A 15,000-nucleotide genomic window follows, 5' to 3' on the forward strand; every position below is an offset into this window, starting at 1 on the left:
TCGGATAGAGGTCGGACGGTGTGTGTGGACGGCTTCCCGTGGTGCCGCCGCTATCAAGCCGGAGGGTTTGAGAAACGACATTCGCGGAAGGACCGGCGCGGCCGGCGGACGCTCGCACGCGCGGCGCCCGACACTCAGCCGCTCGCTCGGCCTCCGTGGATCGTGGCTAGGTGGGATGGATGCCAAACCGGGTCGTCTCGGTCTCGCCGCAGTACGGTCGCGCCGGGGCCTGCGGGGCGGCGCGGGGAGCGCACGCTCACGCAGCGGCCGGGGCGCTAGAGTGCGACCCGCAGTGGGTAGGAACCGTCCACCCGACGTCGGACGAGCCGAGGCCGATGGAGGCCCTACCAAGGCGGGTCATGAGTGCCAGTCGGTCAGTTGGGTGAGGGGGTACTCGGAGGCCCGCCGGGAGCAGACGGGCGACCGGGGATGGGGGGCGTACGCGGGCGGGCGCCGGGAGAAGACGGCCCGTCCGGGGTCGAATCTCGGCCTGTGTTTTCGGAGCCGGCCGGGCATCACGCTCCCTCCTTGGATGGACAACATTCGTAGTTGACACTTTGTGTCATTTTATCCGAGCGGGCGGGCGCCTCGAGAGGCGGACCGTCCGGGGCGACTCTCGGCCTGTGTTTTCGGAGCCGGCCGGGCCTCACGCTCCCTCCTTGGATGGACAACATTCGTAGTTGACACTTTGTGTCATTTTATCCGAGCGGGCGGGCGCCTCGAGAGGCGGACCGTCCGGGGCGACTCTCGGCCTGTGTTTTCGGAGCCGGCCGGGCCTCACGCTCCCTCCTTGGATGGACAACATTCGTAGTTGACACTTTGTGTCATTTTATCCGAGCGGGCGGGCGCCGCGAGGCGGACCGTCCGGGGCGACTCTCGGCCTGTGTTTAAGGAGCCGGCCGGGCATCACGCTCCTTCCTTGGATGGACAACATTCGCAGTTGACACTTTGTGTCATTTTATCCGAGCAGACGGGCGCCGCGAGGCGGACCGTCCGGGGCGACTCTCGGCCTGTGTTTTCGGAGCCGGCCGGGCATCACGCTCCCTCCTTGGATGGACAACATTCGTAGTTGACACTTTGTGTCATTTTATCCGAGCAGACGGGCGCCGCGAGGCGACCGTCCGGGGCGACTCTCGGCCTGTGTTTAAGGAGCCGGCCGGGCATCACGCTCCTTCCTTGGATGGACAACATTCGTAGTTGACACTTTGTGTCATTTTATCCGAGCGGGCGGGCGCCGCGAGGCGGACCGTCCGGGGCGACTCTCGGCCTGTGTTTAAGGAGCCGGCCGGGCATCACGCTCCTTCCTTGGATGGACAACATTCGCAGTTGACACTTTGTGTCATTTTATCCGAGCAGACGGGCGCCGCGAGGCGGACCGTCCGGGGCGACTCTCGGCCTGTGTTTTCGGAGCCGGCCGGGCATCACGCTCCCTCCTTGGATGGACAACATTCGTAGTTGACACTTTGTGTCATTTTATCCGAGCAGACGGGCGCCGCGAGGCGACCGTCCGGGGCGACTCTCGGCCTGTGTTTAAGGAGCCGGCCGGGCATCACGCTCCTTCCTTGGATGGACAACATTCGTAGTTGACACTTTGTGTCATTTTATCCGAGCGGGCGGGCGCCGCGAGGCGGACCGTCCGGGGCGACTCTCGGCCTGTGTTTAAGGAGCCGGCCGGGCATCACGCTCCTTCCTTGGATGGACAACATTCGCAGTTGACACTTTGTGTCATTTTATCCGAGCAGACGGGCGCCGCGAGGCGGACCGTCCGGGGCGACTCTCGGCCTGTGTTTAAGGAGCCGGCCGGGCATCACGCTCCTTCCTTGGATGGACAACATTCGTAGTTGACACTTTGTGTCATTTTATCCGAGCAGACGGGCGCCGCGAGGCGGACCGTCCGGGGCGACTCTCGGCCTGTGTTTAAGGAGCCGGCCGGGCATCACGCTCCTTCCTTGGATGGACAACATTCGTAGTTGACACTTTGTGTCATTTTATCCGAGCGGGCGGGCGCCGCGAGGCGGACCGTCCGGGGCGACTCTCGGCCTGTGTTTAAGGAGCCGGCCGGGCATCACGCTCCTTCCTTGGATGGACAACATTCGCAGTTGACACTTTGTGTCATTTTATCCGAGCAGACGGGCGCCGCGAGGCGGACCGTCCGGGGCGACTCTCGGCCTGTGTTTAAGGAGCCGGCCGGGCATCACGCTCCTTCCTTGGATGGACAACATTCGTAGTTGACACTTTGTGTCATTTTATCCGAGCAGACGGGCGCCGCGAGGCGGACCGTCCGGGGCGACTCTCGGCCTGTGTTTAAGGAGCCGGCCGGGCATCACGCTCCTTCCTTGGATGGACAACATTCGCAGTTGACACTTTGTGTCATTTTGTTCGGCCTGTGTTTAAGGAGGCGGCCGTCCTCCACTCGGTCCGTGTTTAAGGAGCGACACTCGCGCTCCGGTTCGGCCTGTATTTAGGGAGGCGGCCGTCCTCCGCTTGGTCTGTGTTAAGGGCGACACTCGGTCCATGTTTGAGGAGCCTGGCCCTGACGCTCCTCTCCGGCCTGTGTTTAAGGAGGCGGCCGTCCTCCCCTTGGTCTGTGTTAAGGGCGACACTCGGTCCATGTTTGAGGAGCCTGGCCCTGACGCTCCTCTCCGGCCTGTGTTTAAGGAGGCGGCCGTCCTCCCCTTGGTCCGTGTTAAGGGCGACACTCGGTCCATGTTTGAGGAGCCTGGCCCTGACGCTCCTCTCCGGCCTGTGTTTAAGGAGGCGGCCGTCCTCCCCTTGGTCCGTGTTAAGGGCGACACTCGGTCCATGTTTGAGGAGCCTGGCCCTGACGCTCCTCTCCGGCCTGTGTTTAAGGAGGCGGCCGTCCTCCCCTTGGTCTGTGTTAAGGGCGACACTCGGTCCATGTTTGAGGAGCCTGGCCCTGACGCTCCTCTCCGGCCTGTGTTTAAGGAGGCGGCCGTCCTCCCCTTGGTCTGTGTTAAGGGCGACACTCTGTCCATGTTTGAGGAGCCTGGCCCTGACGCTCCTCTCCGGCCTGTGTTTAAGGAGGCGGCCGTCCTCCCCTTGGTCTGTGTTAAGGGCGACACTCGGTCCATGTTTGAGGAGCCTGGCCCTGACGCTCCTCTCCGGCCTGTGTTTAAGGAGGCGGCCGTCCTCCCCTTGGTCTGTGTTAAGGGCGAAACTCTGTCCATGTTTGAGGAGCCTGGCCCTGACGCTCCTCTCCGGCCTGTGTTTAAGGAGGCGGCCGTCCTCCCCTTGGTCTGTGTTAAGGGCGACACTCGGTCCGTGTTTAAGGAGCGGCCCTCGCGCTCCGGTTCGGCCTGTATTTAGGGAGGCGGCCGTCCTCCGCTTGGTCTGTGTTAAGGGCGACACTCGGTCCGTGTTTAAGGAGCCGGCCCTGACGCTCCTCTTCGGCCTGTGTTTAAGGAGCCGGCCGTCCTCCACTTCCTTCCATGCACCACCACATTCGCAGTTGACACTTTGCCATTTTTTCAGAGAGGTGACACTTAGTCGTTTTTTCGAAAGTTGACACTTAGTCGTTTTTTCGAAAGTTGACACTTTGCCGTTTTTTCAGAGAGGCGACACTTAGTCGTTTTTTCGAAAGTTGACACTTAGCCGTTTTTTCGAAAGTTGACACTTAGCCGTTTTTTCGAAAGTTGACACTTAGCCGTTTTTTCGAAAGTTGACACTTAGTCACTTTTTCGCCACAGTGACACCTCCAGCGCGTGCCACGGCGCTTTTCAGGTCTTCTATCCGACCTTGTGCTGTCGAGGACGGCGTGTCCGACGCCGTGGGGAGACCAGCACCATCTCCTCCATACTCGTAAACGGGGTGCTTTGGAAAACGGGGGGAAAGTCGATGAGTACACTGACTACTGGGACCATTTCATTGTACTCTGGCGCACCTGAAGACCAAAAAAGGTACTGCACCTTAGCCCGGGTACCTCACCCCCTGGTACCTCGAGGAGAACTTAGAAAAATTTCGACAAATTTTTGGTGAGCTCCAGGGAGAGAGGCTGATTTTTCGCTTTTTGAGGCCGACCGCCGAACCGGCGCGGGGCGGACTCACAAGCCCCCCAGAGCCGTGGGCACTTAGTCGTTTTTTCAGAGAGGCGACACTTAGTCGTTTTTTCAGAGGCGACACTTAGTCGTTTTTTCGAAAGTTGACACTTAGCCGTTTTTTCGAAAGTCGACACTTAGCCGTTTTTTTGGAAAGTTGACACTTAGTCGTTTTTTCGAAAGTTGACACTTAGTCGTTTTTTCGCCACAATTGGCTCTGAGCTCCAGGGGGAGAGCCTGGTTTTGCCTTATTTCAGGCCGGCTGGGGAACCGGCGCGGGTCGGATGCACGAGCCCGGCAGAGCCGTGGGCACTTAGAAAATTTTCGCCGATTAAGCTGGGACCTCCAGGCGGAGACCGGCATTCCTCGTCCTCGGGGTTCGACCCAGGAACCGGCGCTGGGCAGACGCCGTAGCCACGCAGAGCCGTGGGCACTTAGAAAATATTCGCCAAGTTGGCTCTGAGCTCCAGGCGGAGAGGCTGGTTTTGCCTTATTTCAGGCCGGCTGGGGAACCGGCGCGGGTCGGATGCACGAGCCCGCAGAGCCGTGGGCACTTTGCCATTTTCTCAGAGTCGACACTTAGTCGTTTTTTCAGAGAGGCGACACTCTGTCGTTTTTTCGAAAGTTGACACTTTGCCGTTTTTTCAGAGAGGCGACACTTAGCCGTTTTTTCGAAAGTTGACACTTAGCCGTTTTTTCGAAAGTCGACACTTAGCCGTTTTTTCAGAGATGTGACACTTTGCCGTTTTTTCGAAAGTCGACACTTAGCCGTTTTTTCAGAGATGTGACACTTAGAAACTTTTTGCCAAGTTGGCTGTGAGCTCCAGGAGGAGACCGTTATTTTTCGTCATTCGAGGCCGACTGCGGAACCGGCGCTGGGCGGACGCCAAAGCTCGGCAGGGCCGTGGGCACTTAGAAACTTTTTGCCAAGTTGGCTGTGAGCTCCAGGAGGAGACCGTTATTTTTCGTCATTCGAGGCCGACTGCGGAACCGGCGCTGAGCGGACGCCAAAGCTCGGCAGGGCCGTGGGCACTTAGAAACTTTTTGCCAAGTTGGCTGTGAGCTCCAGGAGGAGACCGTTATTTTTCGTCATTCGAGGCCGACTGCGGAACCGGCGCTGGGCGGACGCCAAAGCTCGGCAGGGCCGTGGGCACTTAGAAACTTTTTGCCAAGTTGGCTGTGAGCTCCAGGAGGAGACCGTTATTTTTCGTCATTCGAGGCCGACTGCGGAACCGGCGCTGAGCGGACGCCAAAGCTCGGCAGGGCCGTGGGCACTTAGAAACTTTTTGCCAAGTTGGCTGTGAGCTCCAGGAGGAGACCGTTATTTTTCGTCATTCGAGGCCGACTGCGGAACCGGCGCTGGGCGGACGCCAAAGCTCGGCAGGGCCGTGGGCACTTAGAAACTTTTTGCCAAGTTGGCTGTGAGCTCCAGGAGGAGACCGTTATTTTTCGTCATTCGAGGCCGACTGCGGAACCGGCGCTGAGCGGACGCCAAAGCTCGGCAGGGCCGTGGGCACTTAGAAACTTTTTGCCAAGTTGGCTGTGAGCTCCAGGAGGAGACCGTTATTTTTCGTCATTCGAGGCCGACTGCGGAACCGGCGCTGGGCGGACGCCAAAGCTCGGCAGGGCCGTGGGCACTTAGAAACTTTTTGCCAAGTTGGCTGTGAGCTCCAGGAGGAGACCGTTATTTTTCGTCATTCGAGGCCGACTGCGGAACCGGCGCTGGGCGGACGCCAAAGCTCGGCAGGGCCGTGGGCACTTAGAAACTTTTTGCCAAGTTGGCTGTGAGCTCCAGGAGGAGACCGTTATTTTTCGTCATTCGAGGCCGACTGCGGAACCGGCGCTGAGCGGACGCCAAAGCTCGGCAGGGCCGTGGGCACTTAGAAACTTTTTGCCAAGTTGGCTGTGAGCTCCAGGAGGAGACCGTTATTTTTCGTCATTCGAGGCCGACTGCGGAACCGGCGCTGGGCGGACGCCAAAGCTCGGCAGGGCCGTGGGCACTTAGAAACTTTTTGCCAAGTTGGCTGTGAGCTCCAGGAGGAGACCGTTATTTTTCGTCATTCGAGGCCGACTGCGGAACCGGCGCTGAGCGGACGCCAAAGCTCGGCAGGGCCGTGGGCACTTAGAAACTTTTTGCCAAGTTGGCTGTGAGCTCCAGGAGGAGACCGTTATTTTTCGTCATTCGAGGCCGACTGCGGAACCGGCGCTGGGCGGACGCCAAAGCTCGGCAGGGCCGTGGGCACTTAGAAACTTTTTGCCAAGTTGGCTGTGAGCTCCAGGAGGAGACCGTTATTTTTCGTCATTCTAGGCCGGCTGCAGAACCGGCGCGGGTCGGATGCACGAGCCCGCAGAGCCGTGGGCACTTTGCCACTTTTTCGCCACAATTGGCTCTGAGCTCCAGGAGGAGACCGTTATTTTTCGTCATTCTAGGCCGGTTGCAGAACCGGCGCGGCTCGGATGCACGAGCCCGCAGAGCCGTGGGCACTTAGAAAATTTTCAGAGAGGCGACACTTTGCCATTTTTTCAGAGAGGTGACACTTAGTCGTTTTTTCGAAAGTTGACACTTAGCCGTTTTTTCGAAAGTTGACACTTAGTCGTTTTTTCGAAAGTTGACACTTAGTCGTTTTTTCGCCAAAGTGCCCACCTCCAGCGCGTGCCACGGCGCTTTCCAGGTCTTCTATCCGACCTTGTGCTGTCGAGGACGGCGTGTCCGACGCCGTGGGGAGACCAGCACCATCTCCTCCATACTCGTAAACGAGGTGCTTTGGAAAACGGGGGGAAAGTCGATGAGTACACTGACTACTGGGACCATTTCATTGTACTCTGGCGCACCTGAAGACCAAAAAAGGTACTGCACCTTAGCCCGGGTACCTCACCCCCTGGTACCTCGAGGAGAACTTAGAAAAATTTCGACAAATTTTTGGTGAGCTCCAGGGAGAGAGGCTGATTTTTTGCTTTTTGAGGCCGACCGCCGAACCGGCGCGGGGCGGACTCACAAGCCCCGCAGAGCCGTGGGCACTTAGTCGTTTTTTCGAAAGTTGACACTTAGCCGTTTTTTCGAAAGTTGACACTTAGCCGTTTTTTCGAAAGTCGACACTTAGCCGTTTTTTCGAAAGTTGACACTTAGTCGTTTTTTCGCCGATTTTGCTGGGACCTCCAGGCGAGGACCGGCGTTTTTCGTCTTCCGGGTCCGACCCGGGAACCAGCGCCGAGCGGACACATTCGCTCGCAAGTGCCGTTGGCACTTAGAAAATTTTTCGTTTGTCATGAGCTCCGGGCGGAGACCGGCGTTTTTCGTCTTCCGGGTTCGACCCGGGAACCAGCGCCGAGCGGACACATTCGCTCGCTAGTGCCGTTGGCACTTAGAAAATATTTCGTTTGTCATGAGCTCCGGGCGGAGACCGGCGTTTTTCGTCTTCCGGGTCCGACCCGGGAACCAGCGCCGAGCGGACACATTCGCTCGCTAGTGCCGTTGGCACTTAGAAAATTTTTCGTTTGTCATGAGCTCCGGGCGGAGACCGGCGTTTTTCGTCTTCCGGGTTCGACCCGGGAACCAGCGCCGAGCGGACACATTCGCTCGCTAGTGCCGTTGGCACTTAGAAAATTTTTCGTTTGTCATGAGCTCCGGGCGGAGACCGGCGTTTTTTGTCTTCCGGGTTCGACCCGGGAACCAGCGCCGAGCGGACACATTCGCTCGCTAGTGCCGTTGGCACTTAGAAAATTTTTCGTTTGTCATGAGCTCCGGGCGGAGAGCGGCGTTTTTCGTCTTCCGGGTTCGACCCGGGAACCAGCGCCGAGCGGACACATTCGCTCGCTAGTGCCGTTGGCACTTAGAAAATTTTTCGTTTGTCATGAGCTCCGGGCGGAGAGCGGCGTTTTTCGTCTTCCGGGTTCGACCCGGGAACCAGCGCCGAGCGGACACATTCGCTCGCTAGTGCCGTTGGCACTTAGAAAATTTTTCGTTTGTAATGAGCTCCGGGCGGAGAGCGGCGTTTTTCGTCTTCCGGGTTCGACCCGGGAACCAGCGCCGAGCGGACACATTCGCTCGCTAGTGCCGTTGGCACTTAGAAAATTTTTCGTTTGTCATGAGCTCCGGGCGGAGAGCGGCGTTTTTCGTCTTCCGGGTTCGACCCGGGAACCAGCGCCGAGCGGACACATTCGCTCGCTAGTGCCGTTGGCACTTAGAAAATTTTTCGTTTGTCATGAGCTCCGGGCGGAGAGCGGCGTTTTTCGTCTTCCGGGTTCGACCCGGGAACCAGCGCCGAGCGGACACATTCGCTCGCTAGTGCCGTTGGCACTTAGAAAATTTTTCGTTTGTCATGAGCTCCGGGCGGAGAGCGGCGTTTTTCGTCTTCCGGGTTCGACCCGGGAACCAGCGCCGAGCGGACACATTCGCTCGCTAGTGCCGTTGGCACTTAGAAAATTTTTCGTTTGTCATGAGCTCCGGGCGGAGACCGGCATTTTTCGTCATTCGAGGCCGACGGGGGAACCAGCCGGAGCGGACACGTTTGCTCGGAAGAGCCGTTGGCACTTAGAAAAAATTCCGTGTCTCGTGAGCTCCAGGGGGGACAGGCTGGTTTTATTCATCCGTAGCCGACATGGGAACCAGCGCGGAGCGGATTGGTGTTGCGCTGCCATATACCTCATCTCTCTCAGGAGTCCCCCCCTTATACGTGCCGATGGTGTTTTGGAAAACGGGGGGTAACTGGATGAGTACACTGACTAGTGGGACCAAGTACACTAATAGCCCCTGGTACCTAAAATGGAAGTATAGAGGCCGACTTTCGGGCAAGATCACGCCGGGTTAGGCTTCCAGGACCTCGGCTAAGCAATTTTAACGGGTTGCCCGGTTCTTTTTTGAACCAGCCCGGTTCTTTTTTTTTATCCAGCCCGGTTCTTTTTACACTTCCAGCTGGAGCTCGGGAGCGGCTTTTTGCACAAGATCACGCCGTGTTAGGCTTCCAGGACCTCAGCTAAGCAATTTTAACGGGTCGCCCGGTTCTTTTTTGATCCAGCCCGGTTCTTTTTTTTATCCAGCCTGGTTCTTTTTACACTTCCAGCTGGAGCTCGGGAGCGGCTTTTTGCACAAGAACACGCCGTGTTAGGCTTCCAGGACCTCGGCTAAGCAATTTTAACGGGTTGCCCGGTTCTTTTTTGAACCAGCCCGGTTCTTTTTTTTATCCAGCCCGGTTCTTTTTACACTTCCAGCTGGAGCTCGGGAGCGGCTTTTTGCACAAGAACACGCCGTGTTAGGCTTCCAGGACCTCGGCTAAGCAATTTTAACGGGTCGCCCGGTTCTTTTTTGATCCAGCCCGGTTCTTTTTTTTATCCAGCCTGGTTCTTTTTACACTTCCAGCTGGAGCTCGGGAGCGGCTTTTTGCACAAGATCACGCCGTGTTAGGCTTCCAGGACCTCGGCTAAGCAATTTTAACGGGTCGCCCGGTTCTTTTTTTTATCCAGCCCGGTTCTTTTTTTATCCAGCCCGGTTCTTTTTACACTTCCAGCTGGAGCTCGGGAGCGGCTTTTTGCACAAGATCACGCCGTGTTAGGCTTCCAGGACCTCGGCTAAGCAATTTTAACGGGTCGCCCGGTTCTTTTTTGATCCAGCCCGGTTCTTTTTTTTATCCAGCCTGGTTCTTTTTACACTTCCAGCTGGAGCTCGGGAGCGGCTTTTTGCACAAGAACACGCCGTGTTAGGCTTCCAGGACCTCGGCTAAGCAATTTTAACGGGTCGCCCGGTTCTTTTTTTTATCCAGCCCGGTTCTTTTTTTATCCAGCCCGGTTCTTTTTACACTTCCAGCTGGAGCTCGGGAGCGGCTTTTTGCACAAGATCACGCCGTGTTAGGCTTCCAGGACCTCGGCTAAGCAATTTTAACGGGTCGCCCGGTTCTTTTTTGATCCAGCCCGGTTCTTTTTTTTATCCAGCCCGGTTCTTTTTACACTTCCAGCTGGAGCTTGGGAGCGGCTTTTTGCACAAGAACACGCCGTGTTAGGCTTCCAGGACCTCGGCTAAGCAATTTTAACGGGTCGCCCGGTTCTTTTTTTTATCCAGCCCGGTTCTTTTTTTATCCAGCCCGGTTCTTTTTACACTTCCAGCTGGAGCTCGGGAGCGGCTTTTTGCACAAGATCACGCCGTGTTAGGCTTCCAGGACCTCGGCTAAGCAATTTTAACGGGTCGCCCGGTTCTTTTTTGATCCAGCCCGGTTCTTTTTTTTATCCAGCCTGGTTCTTTTTACACTTCCAGCTGGAGCTCGGGAGCGGCTTTTTGCACAAGAACACGCCGTGTTAGGCTTCCAGGACCTCGGCTAAGCAATTTTAACGGGTCGCCCGGTTCTTTTTTTTATCCAGCCCGGTTCTTTTTTTATCCAGCCCGGTTCTTTTTACACTTCCAGCTGGAGCTCGGGAGCGGCTTTTTGCACAAGATCACGCCGTGTTAGGCTTCCAGGACCTCGGCTAAGCAATTTTAACGGGTCGCCCGGTTCTTTTTTGATCCAGCCCGGTTCTTTTTTTTATCCAGCCCGGTTCTTTTTACACTTCCAGCTGGAGCTTGGGAGCGGCTTTTTGCACAAGAACACGCCGTGTTAGGCTTCCAGGACCTCGGCTAAGCAATTTTAACGGGTCGCCCGGTTCTTTTTTGATCCAGCCCGGTTCTTTTTTTATCCAGCCCGGTTCTTTTCACACTTCCAGCTGGAGCTCGGCAGCGGCTATTTGCACAAGATCACGCCGGGTTAGGCTTCCAGGACCTCGGCTAAGCAATTTTAACGGGTCGCCCGGTTCTTTTTTGATCCAGCCCGGTTCTTTTTTTATCCAGCCCGGTTCTTTTTACACTTCCAGCTGGAGCTCGGGAGCGGCTTTTTGCACAAGATCACGCCGTGTTAGGCTTCCAGGACCTCGGCTAAGCAATTTTAACGGGTCGCCCGGTTCTTTTTTGATCCAGCCCGGTTCTTTTTTTATCCAGCCCGGTTCTTTTTACACTTCCAGCTGGAGCTCGGGAGCGGTTTTTTGCACAAGATCACGCCGTGTTAGGCTTCCAGGACCTCGGCTAAGCAATTTTAACGGGCCGCCCGGTTCTTTTTTGATCCAGCCCGGTTCTTTTTTGATCCAGCCCGGTTCTTTTTCCACTTCCAGCTGGAGCTCAGCAGCGGCTTTTTGCACAAGATCACGCCGGGTTAGGCTTCCAGGACCTCGGCTAAGCACTTCTAACGGGTCGCCCGGTTCTTTTTTTGAACCAGCCCGGTTCTTTTTACACTTCCAGCTGGAGCTCAGCAGCGGCTTTTTGCACAAGATCACGCCGGGTTAGGGTTCCAGGACCTCGGCTAAGCAATTTTAACGGGCCGCCCGGTTCTTTTTTTGATCCAGCCCGGTTCTTTTTACACTTCCAGCTGGAGCTCAGCAGCGGCTTTTTGCACAAGATCACGCCGGGTTAGGCTTCCAGGACCTCGGCTAAGCACTTCTAACGGGCCCTGGTCCACCCCTGCCAGCGCATTTCAAAACTTGGCATTAATTTCGACCTAAGAGACGAAGTCTGATTTTTTTCTACCACTTGGGCGGCCTTTTTGCACCCAGAACACCCGCACCGGCACCATAAATTCGAAGGGTGCCGAGTGCGTCGGCGCAGATTCTGCGACGGAGTGACACTTCCCTCTTGTGGACATTCGGCGGTAGGTGAAATGCGCACTCGGTCTTCTCTTTTCTTTTCCTTCCAGTGAAACTTTGGCAACATTCTGCGAGCTGCTGGCTTCCAGAACCTCGGCCAAGCAGGTGGAGGATTTTTTTCCACTTCCAGCTGGAGGTGAGGAGGGACTTTTTGGGCAAGATCACGCCGACTTAGCAAGCAAGGTGGAAGTGCCAGCATGCAGTGGCTGGAAGTGTGGACTGTGGAGCTCCAGCACCCTCCCTGCCTATGGAAGTGTGGAGCTCCAGCACCCTCCCTGCCTATGGAAGTGTGGAGCTCCAGCACCCTCCCTGCCTATGGAAGTGTGGAGCTCCAGCACCCTCCCTGCCTATGGAAGTGTGGAGCTCCAGCACCCTCCCTGCCTATGGAAGTGTGGAGCTCCAGCACCCTCCCTGCCTATGGAAGTGTGGAGCTCCAGCACCCTCCCTGCCTATGGAAGTGTGGAGCTCCAGCACCCTCCCTGCCTATGGAAGTGTGGAGCTCCAGCACCCTCCCTGCCTATGGAAGTGTGGAGCTCCAGCACCCTCCCTGCCTATGGAAGTGTGGAGCTCCAGCACCCTCCCTGCCTATGGAAGTGTGGAGCTCCAGCACCCTCCCTGCCTATGGAAGTGTGGAGCTCCAGCACCCTCCCTGCCTATGGAAGTGTGGAGCTCCAGCACCCTCCCTGCCTATGGAAGTGTGGAGCTCCAGCACCCTCCCTGCCTATGGAAGTGTGGAGCTCCAGCACCCTCCCTGCCTATGGAAGTGTGGAGCTCCAGCACCCTCCCTGCCTATGGAAGTGTGGAGCTCCAGCACCCTCCCTGCCTATGGAAGTGTGGAGCTCCAGCACCCTCCCTGCCTATGGAAGTGTGGAGCTCCAGCACCCTCCCTGCCTATGGAAGTGTGGAGCTCCAGCACCCTCCCTGCCTATGGAAGTGTGGAGCTCCAGCACCCTCCCTGCCTATGGAAGTGTGGAGCTCCAGCACCCTCCCTGCCTATGGAAGTGTGGAGCTCCAGCACCCTCCCTGCCTATGGAAGTGTGGAGCTCCAGCACCCTCCCTGCCTATGGAAGTGTGGAGCTCCAGCACCCTCCCTGCCTATGGAAGTGTGGAGCTCCAGCACCCTCCCTGCCTATGGAAGTGTGGAGCTCCAGCACCCTCCCTGCCTATGGAAGTGTGGAGCTCCAGCACCCTCCCTGCCTATGGAAGTGTGGAGCTCCAGCACCCTCCCTGCCTATGGAAGTGTGGAGCTCCAGCACCCTCCCTGCCTATGGAAGTGTGGAGCTCCAGCACCCTCCGTGCCTATGGAAGTGTGGAGCTCCAGCACCCTCCCTGCCTATGGAAGTGTGGCGCTCCAGCACCCTCCGTGCCTGGAGCTATGGAAGTATGGAGCTCCAGCACCCTCCGTGCCTATGGAAGTGTGGAGCTCCAGCACCCTCCGTGCCTGGAGCTATGGAAGTGTGGAGCTCCAGCACCCTCCGTGCCTAGGGAAGTGTGGAGCTCCAGCACCCTCCGTGCCTATGGAAGAGCCACCTCCGCGGGCATGCTGCTCAACCACGCCGGCCCAGAGTTCCAGCCGCTCGGCTACACTCTCTCACAAGCCCCGCCTGGAGCTCCCCAGCCCGCCCCTGGTACCTCAACTACCGAGGCCAGCCGCTCGACCAGGCCGGCCCAGAGTTCCAGCCGCTCGGATAAGCTCTGTCACTCTCCCGCTAAGCAGCCACCGGTAACGGGGAAATGTCGCCGCCTTGTGGACACGCCGTTGTAAATGAATGGGCTTTCGCACTTAGTGCAATTTTCGCCAGCTCCGTGGCTGCAAGTATGGAGCTATGGAGCTATGGAGCCACCAGACAGGCTGGAGCTCTGGAGCTATGGAAGTATGGAGCTCTGGAGCTATGGAGCTATGGAGCTATGGAGCTCTGGGGCTATGGAGCTATGGAGCTATGGAGCTCTGGAGCTCTGGTGCTATGGAGCTATGGCGCTCTGGAAGTATGGAGCTATGGAGCTATGGAGCTATGGAGCTATGGAAGTCTGGAGCTATGGAAGTATGGAGCTATGGAAGTATGGAGCTATGGAGCTATGGAGCTATGGAGCTATGGAGCTATGGAGCCACCAGCCAGCACCCTCCGTGGCTGGATCAATGGAAGTGTTTTAGGTACCAGGCAGCCAAAGGGCCGAGGCCTCACGCTCGACCACGCCGGCGCAGAGTTCCAGCCGCTCGGATAAGCTCTGTCACTCACCCGCCGCGCAGCCACCGGTAACGGGGAAATGTCGCCGCCTTGTGGACACGCCGTTGTAAATGAATGGGCTTTCGCACTTAGTGCAATTTTCGCCAACTCTCTGACTGGAGCTATGGAAGTATGGAGCTATGGAGCCACCAGCCACCCAGGCTGGAGCTATGGAGCTCTGGAGCTATGGAGCTCTGGTGCTATGGAAGTATGGAGCTATGGAGCTATGGAAGTATGGCGCTATGGAGCTATGGAGCTCTGGAAGTATGGAGCTATGGAGCTCTGGAGGTATGGAGCTATGGAGCCCTGGAGCCCTGGAGCTATGGAGCCCTGGAGCCCTGGAGCTATGGAGCCCTGGAGCTATGGAGCTATGGAGCCCTGGAGCTATGGAGCCCTGGAGCTATGGAGCTATGGAGCTCTGGTGCTATGGAGCTATGGAGCTCTGGTGCTATGGAGCTATGGAGCTCTGGTGCTATGGAGCTATGGAGCTCTGGTGCTATGGAGCTATGGAGCTCTGGTGCTATGGAGCTCTGGAGCTCTGGTGCTATGGAGCTATGGAGCTCTGGTGCTATGGAGCTCTGGAGCTCTGGTGCTATGGAGCTCTGGAGCTCTGGTGCTATGGAGCTATGGAGCTCTGGTGCTATGGAGCTATGGAGCTCTGGTGCTATGGAGCTATGGAGCTCTGGTGCTATGGAGCTATGGAGCTATGGAGCCACCAGCCAGCACCCTCCGTGGCTGGATCAATGGAAGTGTTTTAGGTACCAGGCAGCCAAAGGGCCGGGGCCTCACGCTCGACCACGCCGGCGCAGAGTTCCAGCCGCTCGGATAAGCTCTGTCACTCACCCGCCGCGCAGCCACCGGTAACGGGGAAATGTCGCCGCCTGGCGGACACGCCGTTGTAAATGAATGGGCTTTCGCACTTAGTGCAATTTTAGCCAACTCCGTGGCTGCAAGTATGGAAGTATGGAGCTATGGAGCCACCAGCCAGCACCCTCCGCGGCTGGAGCTATGGAAGTATGGAGCTATGGAGCTATGGAGCTCTGGAAGTATGGAGCTATGGAGCT

Source organism: Syngnathus leptorhynchus, unplaced genomic scaffold, assembly GCF_054491065.1.
Source record: "Syngnathus leptorhynchus isolate UIUO unplaced genomic scaffold, UIUO_Slep HiC_scaffold_79, whole genome shotgun sequence".
In the NCBI taxonomy this organism is placed as follows: Eukaryota; Metazoa; Chordata; class Actinopteri; order Syngnathiformes; family Syngnathidae; genus Syngnathus; species Syngnathus leptorhynchus.